The following is a 23,528-nucleotide window of genomic DNA, read 5'->3' on the forward strand; positions in this document are numbered from 1 at the left end:
GCCCAGTGTAGATGGTTAAGGATCTGGCATTGCTGCAGCTGTGGCACAGATTGCAGCTGTGCCTAGGATTTGATCCCTGGTCCAGGAACTTCCATGTGCCATGGGTTCAGCCAGAAAAAAAAAAAAAAATCACAGTATCTACATAAAACCCATTAAATTAAAATAATTTTAACTAATTACTATTTAAATTTATATTTTGTAAATTATGCAGTTCCCCTTGGAAACCCAATAGGGATTTTAAAGTAAAATTACAGAATTCTGAAGTTTGTAAAAAAGAAGAGATGGCAAGGAAGAGCGAAGAGTTTACGTACAAGAGTAACAGAGAAGGAGAAGTTGATTCACAGATCTCAGAACAGACTGTAAATTCAATGCCATCAAATAGTTCTGGTATTCTATAGGAAAGGAGATGGACTGTGAGCTTCAGGAGAGCAGGGGTCATTTTTGATGCACGTGTTTTTTCCCAAGCACATAGAAAAGTACCCAAGAAATATTACCTGAATTAACATATAGAGGTCATAAAATTTGAAAAAAGAACCCAACAGTGGATCCCAGTATATGGAGAGATACTTATGAAAATTAAAAGGTATCTTATTGAAATATGATACCAATATAAATCCTAGGTGTACATCTTGAGAAGTTTTCATAAATAATATCACTCTGGTGAGCACTATATTCGTGAGTGCTTGTACAGTGTGTATGTCTATGTCTGTATTTATGTAGACAACAACATCACCCTGGAAGTCCCGCTTGTGCACTTTACCAAGATCTACCCCCTCCCTCTTCTCTAAAAATAACCTCTCTTGACTCAAAAACTATAGGTTTTTCCTTAGGAGGTATTCAGATGTCACTAATCTTTGGGTGAAATTATTATTATTACTATTACTGCTGCTGTTGTTGTTGTTGCTTCAGCTACTTGGCTCAAAGGGTCCTTGGGGTATAGGCCAAATAATTATCTTCACAAAAACAACAAGTGGATTTTGGATACTGAGTTAAGTGCTTTATATTAATTTTCTTATTTGAATTATACAAAACCATATAAGGAGTTCCTGTGGTGGCTCAGCAGTAACGAACCAGACTAGTATCCGTTAGGATGTGGGTTCAATCCCTGGCCTTGATCAGTGGGGTTAAGGATCTGCCATTGCCATGAGCTATGGTGTAGGTCACAGATGTGGCTCAGATCCCATGTAGACTGGCAGCTGCACTCTGATTCAACCCCTAGCCTGGGAACTTCCATGAGCTGCAGGCATGTCCCTAAAAAGCAAAGAAAAAAATTGAATAAATACTAATTTTTTTGTTAAAGAAATGTATCATTTGAGGCCTAGAGAGGTTGAGGTAGTTGCCCAGAGACACTCAGCCTGGAGGCAGTAGAGCCAGGACTCAAACCCATTTTGGTGTGATCATTCTAAATCAGATAATGCTCATAAAGTGTTTAACACATAACCTGCTCCAAAATGTGTGCTTAATAAATGAGTAATTCTAATAAGAATGACAGAGTCACTCAGTCTTCACAATGGTATTGCCAGGTAGGTGTATTAACTTCAGGTTTACAGACAAAACAGAAAGAGGCTCAGAGAAGTTCACTCTCCTTCTCAGTTCACACAGCTTCCTAGGAAAGGCAGAGTCCACCTCAGCAGGCCTGGGTTCACTATGGTGACAGTATGGCCTTAGGCAGTCCACCTGACCTTCTGTGCCTTGGCTGAAGAATCAGTACTTTTGAGAATTAAATTTCTGCTCTAAGCAGTCTGGGCAGAATGTGTCAGAAAGGTGAAGAAACTTTGAAATAAGAACATCTGTGTCACTGTGTGCAAATGAACCTTTCCACAGAAAAGAAAATTGTCGACAGTGTTGTCAATTTCTACTGTACAGCAAAGTGACCCAGTCACACACACACACACCACACACACACACACACACACATATATATACACATTATTTTTCTCACATTATCCTCCATCATGTTCCATCATAAGTGACTACATAAGCTTCACTGTGCTATACAGTAGGATCTCATTGCTTATCAACTCCAAATGCAATAGTTTGCATCTATTAACCCCAGACTCCCAATCCATTCCACTCTCTCCTCTTCCCCCTGGCAACCACAAGTCTGTTCTCCAAGTACATGAGTTTCTTTTCTGTGGAAAGATTCATTTGTGCCATATATTAGATTCCAGATATAAGTGGTATCATATGATATTTGTCTTTCTCTTTCCGACTCACTTCATTTAGCATGAGAGTCTCTAGTTCCATCCTATTGCTGCAAATGGGATTATTTTGTTCTTTTATATGGCTGAGTAGTATTCCATTGTGTATTTGTACCACATCTTCTTAATCTATTCATTTGTCAATGGACATTTAGGTAGTTTACTTGTCTTGGCTATTGTAAATAGTGCTGCAGTGAACATGCGTGTACAATGATCTTTTTCAAGGAAAGTTTTGTCCAAATATATGCCAAGAGTGGATTGCTGGGTCATATGGTAGTTCTATATTTAGTTTTCTAAGGTACCTCCATACTGTTTTCCATAGTGGTTGCACCAATTTACATCCCCACCAACAGTGCAGGAGGGTTCCCTTTTCTCCACACCCTCTCCATCATTTGTTATTTGTTGACTTGTTAATGATGGCCATTCTGACCAGTGGGAGGTGGTACTTCTTTGAAGTTTTGCTTTACATTTGTCTAATAATTAGTGATCAGCATTCTTTCATGTGCCTGTTGGCCATCTGTGTATCTTCTTTGGAGAAATATCTATTCAAGTTTTCTGCCCATTTTTCAATTGGGTGGTTTTTTTTTTTTTTTCTGTTGAGTTGTATAAGTTGTTTGTATATTTTAGAGATTAAGCCCTTGTCATGTGCATCATTTAAATTATTTTCTCCTCTTCCATACGTTGTCTTTTTTTTTATGGTTTCCTTTGTTATGCAAAAGCTCATCAGTTTGATTTGGTCCAGTGGTTTTTTTGCTTTTATTTCTGTTGCCTTGGGAGTCTGACCTAAGAAACATCTGTCCCGTTGTGGCTCAGTGGTTAACGAATCCGACTAGGAACCATGAGGTTGTGGGTTCAATCGCTGGCCTTGCTGAGTGTGTTAATGATCTGGCATTGCCATGACTGTTGTGTAGGTCACAGACGCGGCTCTGATCCTGCTGTGGCTCTGGTGTAGGCTGGTGGCTACAGCTCCAATTAGACCCCTAGCCTGGGAAGCTCCATGTGCCGTGGGAGCAGCCCTAGAAAAGGCAAAAAGACAAAAAAATAAAATAAAAAAATGTTTTGCCTATGTTCTCTTCTAGGAGTTTGATGGTGTCTTCTTATCTTATGTTTAAGTCTTTAAGCCATGACGTTTTTCACAGAACCAGAACAAACAATCCAAAAATTTATATGGAACCACAAAAGACTGAGAACTGCCAAAGCAATCCCGAGGGACAAAAACCAAGCAGGAGGCATAACTCTCCCAGACTTCAGGCAATATTACAAAGCCACAGTCATCAAGACAGTGTGGTACTGGTACCAAAATAGACATACGGACCAATGGAACAGAATAGAGAACCCAGAAATAAATGCAGACAACTACAGTTGATTAATCTTTGACAAAGGAGGCAAGAATATAAAATGGGAAAAAGACAGTGTTTTTAGCAAGTGGTGGTGGGAAAACTGGACAGCCACATGTAAATCAGTGAACCTGGAACACACCTTCACACCATGCACAAAAATACTCTCAAAATGGCTTAAAGTCATTCCTAAACTTTTATCATCAAGAGACCCACAAACTCTGTCCAGCTCAACTTTTCATTTATCTTGTTTATATATGTTACTCTCCATCTGCTATAGTCCTACATATGTCCTTAATTCCTTCCTTTATAGTTTTTTTTTATTCCTATTTGCAATTCTTAGAAGACATTATACATATAGTGAATGTTTAAGCTTGTATGCCATCTTCTCTCCTCAGAATTCCCATCTGAAATTAATTTATGTTCCCTCGTGGACATGCTCATTCATATAGCCCATAGTCACCAAGCCTCTGCTTGGTCCAGGTGCTGTGCAGTTTAGTGAGAGTACAGAGATGGAAACATCCTATGCTAATACAACTGTGGAGCTCTGGCTCCACAGGAAAGGCAACTATCCAAAAATTTACAGAAACAACTAGCTTTGCCTGTGTGGAATATCATGCAACAGTAAAAATGAATGGACTGAAATTATATGACCAACATCTCTACATCTCAAACACATCCGTGAACAAAGAAAGTATGATGTTATTGCACTACTCTGGATTAGTATCTTACTCTGAATTTTATAAATATAGGCACAGAGGACTAGAAACCAAATCTAGGATTGTGGATACCTCAGGGTAGGAATGAGAATGAGAGAGATGGAATCTAGCAGAAGCATACAATGGCTCCAATATTTTTATGGAAACTTTATTTCTTACTTTTGAAGTAAGTGTATGAAAATGTATATTTATTAAAATAAAATATTCCTCTACAATGATATTACAGTTTACAAATAGTGTTTCAAAGGGTACTCTGATATTAAATCAAAATCAGGAGAACTTTGATTTGTAAGGGGGTATATAACAGAAGAGGTTTCCTGATGTCTCTGTGGGAATACCCTTAAGTAGGAGTTAAACAGGTAGAGCGTGAGGGTGAGAAGTAAAAGAAAACATGTTCCACTAAATTTATCTATTTTTTATTAACCTCCTGGTTTGCATTTTGATATAAATTTCCAACCTGAAACCTGCTCTCTTCAACTGAAGAGGAAGCCCATTAAGCTACTGAGTTTTATTTGCCTTTGTAATCACAAAAACACTGAGCAAAATCTTTGTTATGTTCAGTTAAACACCAGTAAAAGCAGAGGTCTGGGACTTCATGTAATATGAGGGTAACAGATATGCTAAATGTTGAATACATTTATTTTTTTTATTTATATTGCATTAGCAACTATCCCAATTTTATAAGGTTTTCAAGAGGATTCTTGTTTGGCAATTATCCACCCTATCTGTGCCACCTAGTATTTGATCTGGGGTTCTGATAAAGTAATGAAGTATGTCTTTGGATCATGCTCTTCCCTCTATGTGAAATATACTTTCTTCCTCAGCCTTCATCTGTCAAATACTTTAAGCTCCTGCTTATATATTTCTGCTTCTGTAAAGTCGTTACTGATCAGTTCAGCACAAAGATGGAGTTCTCTCTTATAAACTCCTTTGCAATTCTGTGGCATCCTTTGCCTTGAGCTTTCTGGATACAAATTGGCTAGCATAGTTCCTGGACCACTGTAGAGAGCTGATATATTATAGCCATTATCATTATTAAAGGATGTTCCCTGCCCTCAAAGATGTATACCCCATCAGGAAAAATAGCAATGACACAGGTGGAACACAATATAGTTTCATCCAATTTTCTGTGTCCCACAGGCTAACACATCAGTTTTGGGCACATAGCAGCTGCTCAAATATGAAAAGATTAAATAAATAAATAAATCTATGGAATCACCAACATATGAAAATTGTATTTGTCTAACCCACTGGAGATCTCAGTCTTGCAAGAATTTACCTTATACCCCAGGGGGCGGAGTTATTTATTGTTTGCTTAGGATAGCTCTTTGACAAATGAACAAAAGTCTGAGCTGGCTTCATTAAGAAGGATGGATATAAAGCAGCAACATGTCTGTACTGAGCCATTGAAAGTGAAATGGGATAATTGCTGTGGTTACAATGAAGCTGATCAAGCTGAGAGAAACAAGTTTCAAATTGTTCCAATCAGTCCTAATACAGCAGAGTTATTAACAGTGCTCTACCCTGGTGTGACTGCATCTGCTAACTTGAGATAATGATTTATATCACAGTTTATGAAAGTTCCAATTTGTCCTAATTCAATAAGTGAAACCCAGCAAGCCAGGCAGGAGACATACATTGCGCTATGATAAGAATCCCCATTTCCTTCCCCTCTCCCCACCATCCTCAGACCATGATGGCCAAATGTGCAGCTGTTTGCCTGATGCTTTCCTTTGTGGACCTAAGCTGAGGCAGACAGAGTGGCAGGCTGGAGTAGCATTTCCCAATCACACGCTATGGCTGAAAAATCCATCAGAAAGAATGTTTTGAACAAAACTGACAAGGTAGAATTATGCAATCACACGTGTTTTGGAGACCCTTGAGTCCAGAAGTCTTAATCTGGAAAACATAGGTCCCTAGGTTAGAAAGCAGTGATAACACGAATGCTGCAGAAATGTTTGTGAGAGAGTGTGTGTGTGTACGCACAAATGCATGTGTGCAGTTTTCTCTCCTGGGGAGAAAGTTCATAGCTTTCACTAGGTCTTAAATGGTTCTTGTGACCTAACAAAGTTGAGAACCATTGGCTGGTCTAATCTACTATAAAAGTGAGAAAGCACAAAGTGGGATGTTAAGATAATTTCCCTAAATCGTTACTAGTGAGAAAGAATTGGGAGTAGATTATAGGAATCCCCAAGACAGCCAGAAAGTTATCTATGCATTTGACCCCAGAACAAAATGTGACTTCAGCCAAGTGTAATTTCTTGGACATCTTTTTTTCCTCAACCAAGGTCTCCCTTTCTGTGGAAATGATGCCCCCATTCAGAAAGCCATGTGTCTCCTAATCACATAATCAAATGTGCCCTTTGAAAAAGGTCTGTTAATAGGCACTACAACAATGTGGTGCTGTGGAAGGAACTCACCAATACCCCTAGTTTCTGGTAGACTTAAGCGCAGAGTGACACCAAGTACATATTTATTGAAAGAATGAATGAATAAGCTGAAAGTCTGGGACTTTGTCAGTGTACTTCATTGGCGTTCATGTTGACCATCTGAAAAATGAAGGTTAGTCTTTATAATGTCTCATCTCTTCTGCTTCAGTACTGGATGATCATGACAGCCACTTACCTGAGACTTCATTTCCTACTGGAAAGGGAAATGTATATCACTTTTACAGAGATTCCTTGAGGGTCCTCTGACCAGATCAGACTCTACTTTCTGAAATACAGAGGTAAATTAAAAATGGATCCTTCCTTGGAGGACCTCACAGTTTGTGAAAAAGATGAATATGTAGACAAAAGTCAGGAAGCCAGCTAATAACTACTGAAATCATTAATTGAGTGGAGTGTTAAGATGGTATAGAAAAGAAGACATGAGTAATTCTGAGAGCAACAGTGGAGTTGGGATAAAAGCATTAACTCGGTCATTAAAGTAAATAAATATGCATTTACCAGACAGAGAAGTAGGAAGGATAATCCATAAAACAAAACAGCTCAAGCAAAGGCACGACACTGAAAATGCATGATGTATATCTAGAATGGTGAATACTGTACTATCAGCCAAGGGATCATGCCTGGCATTTAATGAGAGTGCAATAAATATTTATGGAATTAATGAGAAAATAAATGGCTAAATCATTATAATTATTAGCAATGATAGCTAACATTTATGGAATTATTACCAATGTAAGACTCACTACTAAATATTTTTCACATATCAGAGTTTCTCAAAACAGTCATATAAGATAAACACTATTATGATTCCCATTTGTAAGTGAATTTATTGAGCTCAGAGAGGCAGAAGGATTTCTCCAAGGTTCAGCCAGTATCAGGGCCAGAATTTGGTTATGGTATGGCTTCATGATTTTAAATTCTGTGCACTTGATTATTTCACTATAAAGTATAGAGTATGTTAGAAAAGAGGAGTAGGATGAGGATTATCTGGAAAGATGCATTTTGGACATATTGGGAAAGAAGTCGAATGCCATGCTATGGAATTTGACTTCACTCTGTTGGCAGAGGAATGCATCTAGAGTTTTCTAAGCAAGAGTGAGACAGGATCTAAGCTGTGTCTTAGAAAGACACCTAGAGGATTGTGAGACATAGATTGAAACGTCAAAGAGTCTAGATGGTACAGAACCATTTGGAAGATGCATAAATAAATCATCTGCATATTATTCTGTATCTGCTTTTATTTAGTAAACAATACAGCCTGCTTATAGTTCCACATCACCACATCTACCTCTGCCTCAGCAATAATTTTTTTGTGGGGGGGTGAAATTAATATTTTATAATAAATGATTTTAAATGTAAAAAATATAGAAAATAAAACTCTAATCCCATGTGTCTAGCATGTACTTTCCATAATTATCAGTTCATGGTCAACTAATTTTTTTTTTTGTCTTTTTAGGGCCACACCTGTGGCACATGGAGGTTCCCAGGCTAGGGGTTGAATCAGAGCTGTAGCCGCCAGCGTACACCACAGCCTCAGCAATGCCAGGTCCCAGCCGAGTCTGTGACCTATACCCAGCTCACAGCAATGCTGGATCCTTAACCCATTGAGTGAGGCCAGGAATAGAACCTGCATCCTCATGGATACTAGTCAGAATTGTTTCCACTGAGCCACAATGGGAACTCCAACTTTTTAAAATTTACACCCCTACTCTCTACCTTATTTTGAAGCAAATTCCATCCCTGAATATATGTAATTTACTCAATATATATTTCTAAATATCTCTAAAGAACAGGGACACATTTAAAAAAAATACATTATTACAATTGGTAAACATAACTTTAAGTATTTAATGTAATCCAATATCTAGTTCAGAGTTCAAATGTCCTTACCTCAATAACTTTTAATGTCTAGGAATAGTTATTCATATTTCATATATCCAACCCTTCTAAATGGATATTTATGGTGTTTACAATGCCTGAATGTTCAAAAGAGACAACTCTGAAATTCTGTGTCTATGAAATTCACATTTTCTTTAGCTATAGGAGTTTGGCAGTTTATTGGTATTCTTGGGACATTTGGGTATTGACTAATGGATGTTTCACATTGTCTTTCTTTGTCCTTATCTTCCCTTACTTGTTCTAGATTCTCTCAAGTACAATTCCTAAGCTATATCCCCAGGCCATTGGTTTTTGCTTTTTCAAATTTTGGCATATATAAGTCAAAAGAAGAGTAACAGTGTGTGACAGATGAAAATTATATGAAATTCAAATTTCAGTGTCCATTAATATAGTTGTATGGCAATACAGTTACACTCATTCTCTTATCAATCACTTATGGCTGTTTCCATATGATAACAGGTGGCTTGAGCAGTCATAAAAGAGACCATATAATATATAAGCATATATACAATATCCTTGATTTTGTTTCGTGGTCCATAGAGCTTAATATCTTTCATAATGATGAGAATTACCTGGAAGACATCTAATTCAGAAATTCCTGGGATCCACCCCAAAAATTGGTTCAGTAAGTTTGGAGTGGGGCCATAAATTTGGATTTCTTAAAAACTCCCTGATGGTGCTGATACCACAGGTCAGGGACCACACTTGCTCTGACCTAATAAGAAAACGAACAGGGATTCAAGGCAAGGGAAGTAATGAAATTGTACTGACCCCTCCTTCCTTGAATGACCTTCACAGAACCTTGTGTGAGGGTCTCTGCTTCATCCCCTCTCTACCCCACAGTTGCAGCCTGACCCTAACTGAAACTCAGATCCGTCATTTTTTTCTTGGAAGAAATGAGGAAGGCAACTTGACACAAGCGAATAATGTAAACCAGGCAGATATTTATTCATTAGATGCATATCACACCTTTACTCAGAGTCTGGATCCTAAGCTTAAAATATAGATAATTATCCAGTCACAAAAATAACCACTCTGCATCGAGCCCTTAAACAAACTGAGGGAGGAGGGCCTAATGAGCATTGAGAATATGAGAGAAAAAGACTTAAAAAAAGTAAATAATGAAAGCCTCTATTTTAGAAAACTTGAATGTCAAGTTTTCCAAAATAGAAAATTTTACCCATACCTTCTTCCCTATCTGAATCAAATGTGGCTTTCCTTCTATATTGCTGTTCTGGGTAATGCTATCATTTTTCTCTGAGAATCAGCGTGGCCTGGGGAGAAAAGTGTGGGTTTTGGAAAGAGAAAGTAAGTCTCAACTTTGTTCCTTCCAGGCATATAAATTTGGCTAAGTGATCTAAATGGTCTAAGCATTGAGCTCAGATGCTCCAGTGAACATTTGAGCACTGTAAGCCCCATGTCTCTGAAACCCCTTAGTCCTGGGTAAACTGGAACATCTGGTCACTCTGGTTACCATGTCTATTAAAGAACAAAAACAAAACAAAGAAGCAACAGGCATATTAGCTAGTCTATTGGGTTGGTGTAAACGTTACAACACAGTACTAGGTACTCAGCAGACAAGTATTAGAGGCTAGCTTCCTTCTTCCTCTGCCCCCAGGCATCCTTTCTACACATTTTCCATCCTTTTTGAGTCTTCACTCTCAGGTACAGTACACACCCCTCACACGCTCATCTCTGCAGTTTTCCATTTAGTTCCTATGTCCCTTGGTTACCACCTCTCTGTCTCATTCAGTCTCACATCACTCTGGCCTAGGCCCTTGTCTGAGTTTTTTCCTGGTCTTCCCACCTGCATTCCCTACCTCTCCAACACATCTTACAGGGTGTTTCTTCTGAACTGTCAGTCAGACTACATCATGTTAGAGTTACACCTCCTATTATGACTCTTTTTTTTGCCTCCCTGAAACTGAAGCCCCAACTCCTCTGTATGCTACTCAGTGCTATCTGCAAGTTAGATGTCACTTCCTTTAAAGTCCTAAGCTCCTGTTAGAAGCTGGTATTCCAAGTCTTAGTGATATATTTGCTGTTTTCCAAACAACCTCAGCATTTAAATAAATTCACTTATCTACATGTGTTCATTTGCATATCTCTAAATTGGCAAAGCTTGGGCTTACCAGCATGTTCTTCAGACCAAAAGAATGGAGTAAATAAAAGTTGACCTGTCTTCTCTGATCCTCCTTTATACTCTATTTTTTGTTTTCCCTTGACCTTGCTTATTAAAGTCTGGTCCTATTTTACCTGGATCCTCAACCTTTGCTTAGCTTGCAGTGTTACATTGCTGTGTTAGCCAGTTACACAGTCACATTTGCTGTTCTTCCTTTCTTGTCTCTTCTAATCAGCTGCTTCAATAGCTGGTGGTTGGCATAAAAGAAGTCGTGCTAAGTGCACATCTGTTCACATCTGGCACATGAAGGGCTGTAGGTCACATTTGTACAGCCAGCACAGCTGACTTCACAGCAGTCCAGGGAAAGAAAAAAACAAAACTCTGGCCTAAAAGTTCTCTGTATTTGATTGACCACAGTAATTGGGGCATGTCCAGCTGGCTTTCAGCTTGGCACAGGGAACAAGGAATGAGCGGACTAGGACTGGGGAACTTGCCATTGCCAAGACTTTCTCCTTTTGGTCCCTTCTGTGTTTGAGCATAAGCTAGTGAGTGAGGCTTGTCCATTCAGTGCACCATCATACATTACAGTGCACTCTCTCTGCTGAAACCAGTCAATGTCCAGCCATCGTTTCTAAGCAGCAACCCTTACCACCCCAGCTTGCAGGCATTAACACAAGCGGGGGATGATTTTTACAAAATACAGGCTTTTTGATTGGCTTTGTTCACTGTGGTCCCAGGTCCGTAGTAACAGATTGGAGAATGGAAGCCAAGGTTCTGAGTCCTGTTGGGAAGGTCACAGGCTCTCTCTGATTCTCTGTCTCTGATTCATTGGGGACTGGCTGCTAGGACCAGGAGGCAAGGTGACACCTTGTGAAGTAACCAGGAAAACACAGACTGGTATAGATGAATTCCAAACTATGGGATTGTATATTCTCATTGTGTGAGATTTTTGCATACAAAAAGTGGAAATAAACATTGTTTCTAAATGCTTTCCTGGGATAAATTAAGGACCAAATAAGCATCTACTGGGGGCCTGAAACTAGACTTTTTCTAAGGCACCTTTTAACCCCAACAATATTATAATTTAATTTTTCTTCTCCCCCAGTTCTTTCATTCCTGAATTTGACTCTAGTAGCGCTTTCTACCCATTTTCCCCTCTATTGCTTCTTCCAGCTGGACTTTTCAGTAGATAGAAGGAGGCTTTACTTTGTAAAATATAATTTGAGAAATAAAAGCCAGGACCCCCAATACCTTCCTCAGGCAGCTGTGTCTGACATTTCACCATTAAGAACTGTTTTATTTTAATTGGAACATTATGGTCCTTCAGTGTTCCTGTCACCTAGTACAGTAATATCTGAAGCTATTGTCAGTTACTGTTTTTCTGGGAAAATAATATTTTATTTTTTTTTTAACTTGTTCACTGCTGGCTATTATGCCAAAGAGTTTTATGGATGGTACCTCATGTGGCCTTCATATTAATTTTGAGGTATCAACAATAGGCATTTCTTTGTCCACTTTGCAGATGAGGAGATTAGAGGGAGTATGGAGAGGATGGGGAATGTACCCAATGTCACACAACCAGTAGTAACTAGATATAATTAGGCTATAATCGTCACATGCCAAATCCAATGGGCTTTTTCACCATTTTGTCTTTCAACTACACCAAAAGATTGAATATTCAGAACTAATGAATTCAGGCCAGGAGGTTGATGACCTCAGTGGACAAGGATGCCAAAATCCATCCTCTTGTTCGATTAGATGGTAATAAATGCTCTTTGAACCACAGCCATAGAGGAAATAAATCAATGAAAGATATGACCTCTGACTCAAAGGTCTGTTGAGGGAGATATCCAATAAAAAATCCAGCCAATAATTTAAGTTGAAAGAGTTATATAAATAAAAAAAATAAAGAATTACAGAGGGAAACAGGGAGAAGTCAGAAAATACTTCTTAAAGGAGGTGGAATGTGAAGCAAGCCTTGGTCACATTTAAATAGTAAGGGAGAAAAGGCTATCATGTAGTCAAGAATTTGCCAGAGTACTTAAAGAGATCATCTACTTTATTTTTTAAATTTTTTTACATTTATCAGTATTTTATTTTGTAACGATTTTTATTTTTTTCATTATAGCTGGTTTAAAATGTTCAGTCAGTTTTCTACAGTACAGCATGGTGACCCAGTCACACATACATGTATACATTCTTTTTTCTCACATTATCATGCTCCATCATAAGTGACTAGACATAGTTTCTGGTGCTATACAGCAGGATCCCACTGCTTATCCATTCCAAAGGCTAAAGTTTGCATCTATTAACCCCAAATTCCCAGTCCATCCCACTCCCCCCCCCCCCCCGGCAACCACAAGTGTGTTCTCCATGTCCATGATTTTCTTTTCTGTGGAAAGGTTCATTTGTGCTATATATTAGATTCCAATTATAAGTGATATCATATGGTATTTGTCTTTCTCTTTCTGACTTATTTCAGTTAGTATGACAGTCTCTCTTTATATGGCACCAAAAACACAACCAACAAAAGCAGAAATAGATAAGTAGGCCCACATCAAACCAAAAACCTTCTGCACAGCAAAAGAAAGAGTTAACAAAATAAAAAGGCAGCCTATAGAGTGGGATGAAATGTTTGCAAAACACACATTTGATAAAGGGCTAATATCCAAAATATGTAAGGAACACCTACAACTCAATAGGAAACCAAAAAACCTGATTTCAAAATGGGCAAAGCATTTGAACAGACATTTCTCCAAAGAAAACATACAAGAGGCCAATAGGTATATGAAGGAGTGAAGATTAAGGAAATGTAAATTAAAATCACAATGAGACATCTCTTGCCTTTTTTAGGATAGTTATTTTAAATAAGATAACAAGTGATAGAGAGGCTATGAAAAAATTGGAACCCTCATACATTATTGATAAAAATATGAAGTGGTGTGGCCACTATGGAAAACAGTATGGAGATTCTTCAACAAATAAATAAATAATTAAATATATAAAATTAGAACTATCATATGACCTAGAAATCCCAATTCTAGATATATAGGTATAGATATAGATATCCAAATAACTGAAATCAGGATCTTGGAGATGTTAGCACTCCCATATTCATTTCAGTGTTCTTCACAATAACCAACACACAGAAACAACCTAATACCCAACAACAGATAAACAGAGAAGATTATTCAGCCTTAGAAAAGATGGAAATCCTGCCAAATGCAGCAGCATGGATGAACATGGAGGACATCATGCCAAATAAAATGGCTAGTTACAGAGGACAGACACTCCATGATTCCACTCATATATATGAGGTATTTAAAATAGTAAAACTCATGGAAATGGAATAGAATGGTAGTTGCCAGGAGAGGTGAGTTGTTTAGTGGGTGTAAAGTTTGTTACACAATATGAAAAAGTTCTAGAGATCTTTGTACATTGTGCCTAAGGTTAATAATACTGTGTTATACACTGAAAAGTTGGTTAAGAAAGCATATCTCATGTTAAGTGTTCTTACCATAATTTAGAATAAACGTCGGAGTTCCCATTATGGTCAGCGTTATGGTTATGGGTTCCATTCCTGGCCTCGCTCAGTGGGTTAAGGTCTGGAGCTGCCATGAGCTATGGTGTAGGTCACAGATGCTCCTCGGGTCCCCTGTTCCTCAGTTGTGATGTAGGCCAGCAGCTATAGTTCTGATTTGACCCCTAGACTGGGAACTTCGTATGCCCCATGTGCAGCCCTAAAGAGATAAATAAATAAATAAATAAATAAATAAATAAATAAATAAATAACAATGATGTAAACATGTAAGTTGGAGGAAATGGTTTCTAGGATCAATGCCACCATATTAACGTCTCTGAGAACTTATTAAGTTTTAAATTTTTCATCTCAAAAATGGGAATAATGATGTGACCTATTTACCAAATATTTGGGGGGAGGTATTAAATGGAACAGTGTTAAAATGGAAGTCATAAAAGTAAAGCACTATAGAAATGTGAACTCACTAGCTAAGTATATAATCCCTGGAATCAGATTGTTTTATTTACCAAACTAATTTTTTAGTTGAAATATAACTCACATGTAGAAAGGTGCACAATATCATCTGTACAAATAGATAAATGAAGATCTTCTACATATCAAGGAGAAAAATACAGTGAGTTCATTAGATACATTGTGGAAATGACTTAAATAGACATTTTAAAAAATGACAGATGTGTTCAATCACATGAGTTATTATGGAAAGACATATTAAAACCACAAAGTGATACCACTACACTGTCACCAGCCTCATGTTTCTAAACGTCATGGGTTTGTTCACTTATTTAAATTATATATATATGGCATGATATACTGTATAATTGCTAATTATATACTAATGCTCAGCAGTTACTAGCCTCTTAATCAGTATTATTACTTATAAAATGAGTTAATGAAAGTACTCACTCTATAGGGTTATTATGAATAGCCAGTGGAATAGTCAAAACATAACACGATTATTCCTATATAATAAATTCTCAGAAATTGTGGACTTTTATTGATATTATTAATATGACTTGAGTTTCCACAATTCCTAGGGATTTTCAGCCACAGAAGTTCAATGTGTCCAAGCAAACCAGGACGTCTTGAGAAACATGTACACAGTGAAGCCTGTCTGAGACACAGGGAGGTTCCATGTTGGAGATGCCAGCTCTAGCATGGACCAGCATCCTCCTTCCTGGCTCCCTTCCTTTTAGTCTGCTTGTGAGCATGTCTACAATCACTGCCAACTCTCCTTGTGGAGTGTGACCCAGGTGTGAGACATTCAATCTCTAGTCATAAGGGACCTGTGAAAGCAGATGATATTAAATATCATGACCATGAATTTTGACCTTTATTTGTCTTCAAAATTGTTTGCAGGCCAGCAAGGGAATTCACAGGAAACTGCATTGTTAGGTGGTTGCAGAACAGCATGAGATCCTTAAGAGTCAGACAGGTCTGGCTTTACTCTCTGCCACAACCACTTACCAAATTACATTGGTCTAGTCATTTAAACTCTCTGGAGTTTCATATTGTTTGTAAAGTTAGGGTAGGGATAATGGCACGTACTTCTAAGGGCTGTCATGAAAATTAAATGAGATGATACAGTTAAAGTGTTGTGCAGTTCTCAGTGCGTATATTCAATAAGTAGTAACTTTTATTTCTATTTCCTTTTATTCCCAGTCTCAACTATATATTTTTCTTAAATTGAGATGTATTTCACATACCATAAACTTTGCCAAATTAAAGTGTGTAATTCAGGGCCTTTAGTATAATCACAAGGTTGTGTAAATTATTGTTACTATCAAATTCCAGAACATTTTCATGACCAACTAATAAAAAATTCTACATACCTTTTAGCAGACACTCCCCCATTTCCTCCTCCCTTCAGCCATTGGCAACCATGAATCTACATTGTGTCTCTGTGAATTTGCTTTTTCTGGATATTTCATAGAAATAGACTCTGGTAATAAAAGGCGTTTTGTGTCTGGCTTCTTCCACATAGTATAATGTTTTCAAGGTTTTTCCACACTGTAACATGTATCAGTAATCCAGTCCTTGTTAAGGGCTAAATAATATTCCATTGTATGGATACTGTGGTTTCCCATAACCCTGATTATATTCTTAAGAAAAATTTGGAATTAACTTAGAAGAATGCTTATATAATCACAGATAACCACTTATATTCAGATTCCAAAAGTAGATTACATTAGACACAACATGGAGAGATGCTATTACATATTACTTAACATCACAGACTCTGGAGACAGATGCCTGAGTTTAAAAGCCAGCTTCATCTCTTCTGATTTGCATGCTTTTAGACATGTAATATAACTTCCTTCTGCCTTAATTTCTTCATTGGTAAAATGATAATAATAAAACCTCTCATGTCAGTTTATTATGACAATAGTGGCCCCCCAGTCCAATGGCTTTTCCTCATTGGATTTTTCTCCTATGTGGGAAATGCTGGGCTGTTCAGATTTTCTAGGGATCACTCCCTTCTGTATCAATGAAAAAGGACCTTTCCATTAACCCCAGTTGTCATATTTTACCATTTGACCAACTCAGATAAATTTCAGTGTCGGATATCATGTGCTGCCATGTGAACATAGCTGTAACATCCAGTTCAGATAGACTGAGATTTTCAACATTTACTAACCTACCTTCATTGGCCCAATTTTGGCCTCAGGCAATTAGAAATAAATAAATAATACTGTCCTAAAGCAGATCAAGAGGATAGCCAATAATGATATATAAATAAGGTTGGGATTCTTGCTGTGGTGCCATAGGTTAGAAACCCAAATGCAGTGGCTCAAGTCTCTGTGGGGGTGTGGATTTGATGTCCAGCCCAGCACAGTGGGTTAAAACATCTGGTGTTCTTTCTGCTGCAGGGTATATCACACCTGTAGCTCAGATTCATTGCCTAGCCTGGGCACTGCAGTAGGTGTGGCCATAAAAAAAATAAGGTAATAACTGAATTTATTTCTTTATTTCTGTAACAGTGTCTGCTTTTGTATGTGTTTGTAATTGTATCTATCCATCTGTCTGTCTATTTATCTGTATTTATGTCTGTTCATCCCCCTATTTTTTGCCACCACAGCTTAAATCGAAACCAGTCATCAATCATTTCAAATATTTGATTTTCAAATTTGAAAAATTATTTAGGCAGGAGTGCAGGAGTTGCTTAGCAGCTCTTGTGCATCATGGATTCTAAAGTGAGCCTCATTCCTTTCCTTTCTCTTCAGCAGCTTGTTCTATTGGTCCGGATCATCAGGCTAGGAGTAGGTATCCTGAAGATCCATTGGCCGCAATCAGCCATGGAGGAAGCAGTCACCTGTTAAATTTAGATTTCTTGAGTCTGCCAAGAGACTGACACAATGATATACAGCCACCATTTCAAGTAAAGATGGGGAAAGCTCATTCATTCACTGTTAATTGCTTTGTGGTACTGAACCATAAAAATGGCAGCAAATCAGTCCACAGCAACACCCAATCATGTAGGGACGGCCACCCATCTTGATGACACTAAGGTCATTTCATCCATCTCCAGAGTGTTGGCTAATTGGCTACTACACATTTTAAGATACAGCTTTTTGAGTAACTGAAGGTCTGTGGGAACTTCTTGGAAAATCTCTTATGAGGAGAAATTATTTTCTTGCTCACTTTGCTAGAGTCCTATTGCTAGAGGGAAAGGAAGCACTTTGTTTTTTTCACCTTCACATTCTTTATTTTCATCCTATGTATGGGCTTCCCAAGGTGAAGAAATACTAATATAATTGATCAGATGATATGTCAGTGATTGGGCCATATAGTTAATGGGCCTGAAGATTATGGATAGATACAATTACAAACACTGTCATTAAAATATCCAAAAATGCTAATTCTCTGTCTGTCTCTCTCTCTTTCCCTCCTTCCTACCTTGCAAGGCCTGGAATCTTATTGATAAGATAAGACATACCATTGGATTTTGGAGGGCAAAATAGGAGAGTAGTAAGCTTTGGTCAGAAAATAGTGGTCCATATGTTCAAGTGCTGCTTATTAGAATTTTTTTGGTCAAAGGTCCAGCTATCAAAGTGTTACAGCACTTACCATTTTTGCAGATGTTTCATACATAAATTTTTTCTTTAACTGCTTCATTATAAAGGGTTTCTGTGGTATTGGAAAATTAGTTGAATTCGATAAGCTGAATTATTTCCAACTTCTTCGGCATCGTACCATGAAATGGTATCCTTGTTTTTAAAACCAGCCTCCTTGAATATGTCGCTAGAACAAGTATACTGAGAGATTTCGTATTCTTCTTTGAGATGGGTTTAAAAAGCCTGAGCCAGAATAAAATGCAAATGTAGTCTAAAATGGTTAAATTATAGTAATAGTCGAGTGGAGAAGAAAACAATAAGTAGTTACTTTGTACTAGCTCTGATTCTGGGAACAGATGATGGTAGTGAACGAAATTAGTAATCTCTGCCTTCATAGAGCCTGCATTTTAGTGGGGTAGATAGGTAAGAATGAAGGAAAATATTTAACATGTTATATGATAAAGGCTGTGGAGAAAAATGAAGTAGAGAAAGGGCTGAGGATATTTGGGGTTGAGAAGGGAATTGGACATTTTAAATAGGCTTTGGGGGAAAGTCTAAACCAGAAGGTAATGTTCAAGTAAAGTACCAAAGGAGATAAAAAGAGAGTCATGGGGTATCTGTGGCAAAATCGATGGCAAATAAAAACACCCGAGGCTGGAGTGCTCCTGGAATGAGTGAGAAATTGAAGTTGGTTTGGCTAGAATAGAGTCTGGGGAAGAAGAACAGATGATGTGGTTAGAGAAGAAAGAGGAGGTTGGATTGTAAAGGCTCAGTTTAGTTCCGATGGTTTCCATTCAACTTTATCAAGGCCTATTCTGCATACAACAAAATGCACCTATTTTACATTTGCAATTCTATGAGTTTTTAACAGATGTATACCTTCATGTAACCTCCAGCAAAATCATGACATGAAACATTTCTGTCATCCCCAAAATGTCCTTTATGTCCTTTCTCCCACTAGAAACATAACTGATCTTTCTGTCACAATAGTTTTGCCTTTTCTAGAATGCATCCTACAGTATAAAATGTTTTGTGTCAGGCTCTTTTCACTTAACAATACAAACCAGTGACATAAAGACATGGATGAGCATCTAATGTGTCGTGCTGAGTGGTAGTTTATTGGAAGAATATGCCAACATTTGTGTGCCAATTTACCTGTGGAATCTTTGTATTGATTTCATTTTAGGGCTATTAGAAATAAAGATACCCTAAGTGTTCCCTCATGGCTCAGTGGGTTAAGAATTCAGCATTGTCACTGCTGGTTAGAGCTGTGGTGCAGGTTCAATCCCTTCCACATGCCACAGGTGAGGGGGCAAAACAAAAAAACTGCCATGTGGAAAGAAATAAAGATGCCCTGAATGTTTGCATACAAGTTTTGTGAGGTCATGTATTTTAATTTTTCTCAGGTAAATACCAAGAAGTAGGATTGCTGGGTTATGTGCTATGTATGTGTTTAACTTTAAAGGAAACTGTTCAACTGTTTTCCAAAATGGATATACCATGCTGCATTCTCTATAGATAGCCATGTAGGAAACTTCTAGTTTCTCCACCTCCATAAGAACATTTAATATTTTCAATTTTTACAATTTAACTGTTCTAGTGAGTTTCTGGGGGTGTCTCATTGTGTTTTCAGTGTTCATTTCCATGATGACTAATGATGTCAAATACCTTTTTGTATGCTTATTGGTGACGTGTATATTTACTTTTGCGAAGAGTAAGTTCAATTTTTTTTTTTTTTTAGTTTTTACCACGTTGTGTGTTTTAATATTATAAAATTACAAGAGTTATATATATGTATATTCTAGATATCAATCCTTTGTCAATGTGTGTACCAGCTTTTCATTTCCTTAAGGGTATTTTTTGAAGAAGAATTTTAGTTTTAAGTCTGACTTATCAATGCTTTTATGTTTTATGCATTTTTTTTTTGGTCTCTTTTTGCTTTTTCTACGGTTGCACCTGCAGCATATGGAGCTTCCCAGGCTAGGGATCTAATCGGAGCTGTAGCCTCTGGCCTACGCCAGAGCCACAGCAATGCGGGATCCGAGCCACATCTGCAACCTACACCACAGCTCATGGCAACACTGGATCCTTAACCCACTAAGCAAGACCAAGGATCGAACCTGCAACCTCATGGTTCCTAGTGGGATTTGTTAACCACTGAGCCATGACACGAACTCCTATGCATTTTTTTTTTGTGTGTGTGTGTCTTTTTAGGACCACACCTGAGGCATATGGAAGTTCCCAGGCTAGGGGTCGAATCAGAGCTTCAGCTGCTGGCCTAAGCCATAGCCATAGCAATGTGGGATCCAAGCTGCAGCTGTGACCTACACCATAGCTCATAATAGCCCCAAATCCTTAACCCACTGAGCAAGGCCAGGGATAGAACCCGCATCCTGGTGGATACTAGTCAGGTTTGTTACTGCTGAGCCAAAGTGGGAACTCCTGTTTTGTGCATTTTTGTTTTACCTATGAAATGTTTTATTAATACAAGTTTGGAAAAATATTCTTCCAGAAATTTTATACTTTTAGTGTTTTAGGTCAGTGAGCCATTTCAAGTAATTTTTTTGTCCATATAAGATGTGAGGTAAGGGTCATGATTTATGTTTTCCATATGTTTAAAAAATAATACACATTAGTTAAATACTGCAGCAATTTTTGAAAAACAGCTGACCATATATGTGCCTGTGTCTGTTCTGTTCCAATCTCTATATCTGTCATTATGGGAATGTTACACCATTTTATTTACTATAATTTAAAAATACTTAAATGAAATGTGACAGTGTTAAATCTTGAAATTCTGTTTTTAACTTTTGGAATTATTTTAACTATGTTTATCTTTAATTTAAAATATAAATGTTAAAATCAGTTTGTCAATTTCTACAAAAAAGCCAGCTGAGTTTTTAATCGAGTGCATGAAAATGACAGATACTTGAGATAATTTAACATCTTCGCACTATTAAGTCTCCCAACTTGTTAGCATTGTGTATTTCTCCATTTATTTAATTTTTTACATAATCTCAAACATATTTTATAGTTTTTATTTTATGGGCCTTGGTTCATATTTAATTAAATCTCAAATTATTTAATATCATATATGATATTGCAATATGGTGTTTTTCAATTTCATTTTTTTACTAAAATATAGAAATAGTTGGAGGTAGATACTAACTTTGTATCCTGTTGTTTACTAAAACCCTTCTATAAGCCTAGTAGCTTTTAAAATGTTTTTTCTGCTGGAGAGGGTGTGGAGAAAAGGGAACCCTCCTGCACTGTTGATGAGAATATAAATTGGTACAACCACTATGGAAAACAGTATGGAGGTACTTTAGAAAACTAAATATAGAACTACCATGTGACCCAGCAATCTCACTCTTGGGCATATACCCAGACAAAACTTTCCTTGAAAGAGACACATGTACCCGCATGTTCATTGCAGCACTATGCACAATAGCCAAGACTCGGAAGCAACCTAAATGTCCATCGACAGATGATTGGATTAAGAAGATGTGGTACAAATACACAATGGAATACTACTCAGTTATAAAAAAGAACATAATAATGCCATTTGCAGCAACATGGATGGAACTAGAGACTCTCATCCTGAGTGAAGCAAGTGAGAAAGAGAAAGACAAATACCATATGATATCACTTATATCTGGAATCTAATATAGGGCACAAATGAACCTTTCCACAGAAAAGAAAATCATGGTCATGGAGAACAGACTTGTGGTTGCCAGGAGGGAGGGGGAGGGAGTAGGAGATACTTGGAATTTGGGGTTAATAGATGCAAACTTTAGCCTTTGGAATGGATAAGCAGTGGGATCCTGCTGTATAGCACCGGGAACTATGTCTGGTCACTTGTGATGGAGCATGATAATGTGAGAAAAAAGAATGTATACATGTATGTGTGACTGGGTCACCTTGCTGTGCAGCAGAAAATTGACAGAACACTGTAAATCAGCTATAATGGAAAAAATAAAATCATTATAAAAATAAAATAAAATAAAATATCAAAAAAAGTGTTTTTTCTTCTTTTATCACACTGGGTAAGACCACCAACACATTGTTGAATAGAAGTGGTGAGAACACACAGTCATTATAATGATCGTTATAAACCTCATACATAATACATTGCTTCTTTTGCTTTAAATTTAATCATATCTAAAATTAAGTTAATAATTTTATTTACCATGTTTATGTTCTTCCCTCCTTTTTAGTTCTGTTTTCCCATATGCTACCCTTTCTTTTCTGGCTGAGGAACTACCTTTAATAGTTCTTATGGAATATGTTTGCTGGTAGCAAAATTTCCCAGCTTTAACTAGAAGAAGTCTATGTTTTCCAAAAAATACAAAATTTTGGATTAATATTTTTCAGGATTTTAAAGGTACCATTGTGGTGTCCTCATAATTCTGTAGTCATTCTTTTTTTTTTCCTTTTTCTTCTGTAAGTAATGTTTTTTTGCCTTTGTTGTTTTTAAGATTTTTCTCTTCATCCCTGGTTTTCAACAATTTGGTTTAAATGTACTGGTGGTCTTTTTATTTTTCTCCTTGGTGGGGGTGGGTGTTAAGATTCATGGATCTTTGTATTTATTATTTTTGCCAAGTTTGAAAAAAATTAAGTAATAATCACCTTCATCATGTTTTTCCTTTTCATCTATCCTTCTACTTATTGAATTTTAATTACCATAGTTCTTATTGTTCTGTGAGATACTGATGCTCTGTTTATTTTTGTCAGCCTTTTGCTCTTTGGATAGTTTCTCTTGCTGTGTCTTTAATTCACTGATTTGTCTTCTGAGGTTGAGCCAAATTGATGAATGGTTCATTTAAAGTAATGATTCTGTCTTCATTATGTCTGTATCTTTTTTAATCCCTTGAGCACATTTATAAAATTTATTCTAGCTAATTAAGAATTCTTATCTTCTAATTCCATCATCTATTGCTTTTCTGAGTCTGATGTTGTTGACCATTTTCTTTGCCTGGTTAGATGTCTCTTTTTCCAGCTTATTTTCATATCTAGTAAGTTTTGATTGCCTGCCAAACCTTGCAGATTTTACATTGCTGAGGGCTGAATTCTGTTGTTGTCCTTAAAGAATGTTGAATGTAATTTGGTCCAGCCACTAATTTATTTGTGGATCAACCTGATGATGTTTAAGCTCATTTAGATTTTTTTTTTTTTTCAGGTCTAGACTAGTCTTTACTCTAGAGCAT

The sequence above is a fragment of the Phacochoerus africanus genome, chromosome 2, assembly GCF_016906955.1.
Source record: "Phacochoerus africanus isolate WHEZ1 chromosome 2, ROS_Pafr_v1, whole genome shotgun sequence".
Taxonomy (NCBI): Eukaryota; Metazoa; Chordata; class Mammalia; order Artiodactyla; family Suidae; genus Phacochoerus; species Phacochoerus africanus.